General features: G+C 36.8%; 1 pseudogene; it reads right to left on the reverse strand.

Moving 5' to 3' along the window:
* LOC105140294 (uncharacterized protein K02A2.6-like) overlaps positions 1–2,066 on the reverse strand; it is a 3,020-nt pseudogene extending 954 nt beyond the window's left edge.
* Between the last annotated feature and the right edge of the window lie 272 nt (positions 2,067–2,338).

The following is a 2,338-nucleotide window of genomic DNA, read 5'->3' on the forward strand; positions in this document are numbered from 1 at the left end:
GTTATTTTTAATTTGTACAAATAACCTCCCTGTGGTTCGATCCCGGTCTTGCCGGGTTATTTATTACTTCGACACTCCTACACTTGGGAGAAGACATCAATCTTTTAGTCGTGTCAGTGACTACCATTTTCTGAATAATTTTTTTTATGTTTTTATTGACTGCTTCTACGGCACCATTCATCTTGGGCCTATATAGTAAAGAATTTGAATGCTTGATTTTCCATTTGGTATAAAGCTCCACGATCATTTTTCCATTGAAATTCTATGCATTATCGGTCACTATCTTTTATGGTGGACCATAGTGACAATTCAAGTCTTTTTCTATAAACCTCTTCACCATTTTCTATGTTACATAGTCGATATAATCTTTCTCTAGTGTCATCCAGAAATAACCAACCCTTTGTATTTTCCTTGCTACCATATGCTCGTTAGCATGAGTTGAGCAAATCCCTTCATGTACCTCCCGTAAAGCATTTTTAGCATCTGTCCCATTCAAACACCTTAGCAAGGTTCCGTCAAATGATCTTTTATACAGAATCTCTCTGTTTAGGTAGAAATCCATGGCCAACCTTCTTAGAGTTTTCTTATCCATCTTCGAAGCTCCCACTGGATATTCCTAGTTTCACATAAAATTCTTAATATCGTAGTACCAAGGCTTTTCATCTACCTCTCCTTCAATTGAGCAACAGTAAGCTGAGTTATTTCTAATTTCTATGTGTATAGGATGTACCTTATGCCCGAGATTAATCGTAGCCATAACAACCGATGTGGCCAAAGCATTTGCAAAATGGTTCCCTTTTCTTCCTAAATGGGTGAAACTTATCTCTTCAAATTCTTCTAACAATGCAGATATATATTCCTAGTATGGCCTCAACTTTTCTTCCTTGGTTTGCTATTCTCCTCTCACCTAACAGATAATCAACATTGAGTCACCATATACATCTATCTTTCTGATCTTCAGTTCTAACGCAGCTTTTAAACCCAAGATACAAGCCTCACATTCAGTTGTATTATTGGTACATTCAAAATACAATTTAACTAAAACCGGATACTGCTTCTGATCAAGAGAGATTATCACCACGTCGGTCCCATTACCATAAACATTCACTACTCCATCAAAAAGCATAGTCCACCAATCTGTCTTCTCTTATTCTTCCGCTATTGATAATACATTTTTATCAGGGAAATCAAAATCCAATGGCTTATAATCTTCAACAGCATTATCAACTAGGTGGTCGGCAATTGCGCTCCCTTTCACAGCTTTCCTTGTCGTATATACTATGTCGTATTCTGACAACAAAACCTGCCACCTTGTAATTTGGCTTGAGAGATAAGGCTTGTCACAGATGTACCTTAGTGGATCCACTTTTGAAATCAATAAAGTGGTGTGATACAACATGTATTGTCGTAATCTTTTTGTCATCCATCCTAATGCATAATAGAGCTTTTCTATTATCGTGTATCTAGTCTCACATTCGGTGAACTTTTTACTAAGGTAATAAATAACCCTTTTTTTTTCATCTGTTTTCATCATGCTAACCCAATACACATCCCATGGCTGTTTCAGTTACTATCAGATACAGTATTAAAGGCCTTCCTGGTATAGGAGGAATAAGCAAAAGTGGACTTTGTAGGTATTGCTTGATTTTATCGAATGCCTCCTTACACTCCTTATTCCAAATCCCAGGATTCTTTTTCCTTAGTAGCCAGAAGACAGGTTCATATGTTGTGGTTAGTTGAGCTATAAATTTGGCAATATAGTTTAATCTTCCCAAGAATCCCCTCATCTTCTTCTCCGTATTTGGGGATGGCATGGATTGGATGGCCTTCACTTTATCAGGATCCACATCTATACCTTTGTCACTTACCGCAAATCCTAGCAGCTTTCCAAACTTAACTCCAAACGAACATTTTGCAAGATTGAGCTTTAGTTCATACTTCCTCAAATGCTTAAATAACTTCCTCAAAACCTTTACATGATCTTCTCCCCTCATGGACTTGGCAATCATATCATCTACATACATCTTAATTTTTTTATGCATCATATCATGGAACAAAGTCACCATAGCTCTCTGATAAGTGGCTCCAACATTCTTTAGACCAAATGGCATAACCTTATAGCAATAGGTTCCTCATGGTGTAATAATAGTTATTTTCATCTTATCTTCTAGAGCCATTTTTATCTAGTTGTATCCCAAAAAACCATCCATAAAGGAATATGTGGAACTGCATGCAACACTGTCAACCAAAACATCTATATGTGGTAGAGGAAAATCATCTTTGGGGCTAGCTTTGTTCAAATTCCAGAAGTCCACACAAAATCTAATCTTTCCTTCTT

The sequence above is a fragment of the Populus euphratica genome, unplaced genomic scaffold, assembly GCF_000495115.2.
Source record: "Populus euphratica unplaced genomic scaffold, PopEup_1.0 scaffold238.1, whole genome shotgun sequence".
In the NCBI taxonomy this organism is placed as follows: Eukaryota; Viridiplantae; Streptophyta; class Magnoliopsida; order Malpighiales; family Salicaceae; genus Populus; species Populus euphratica.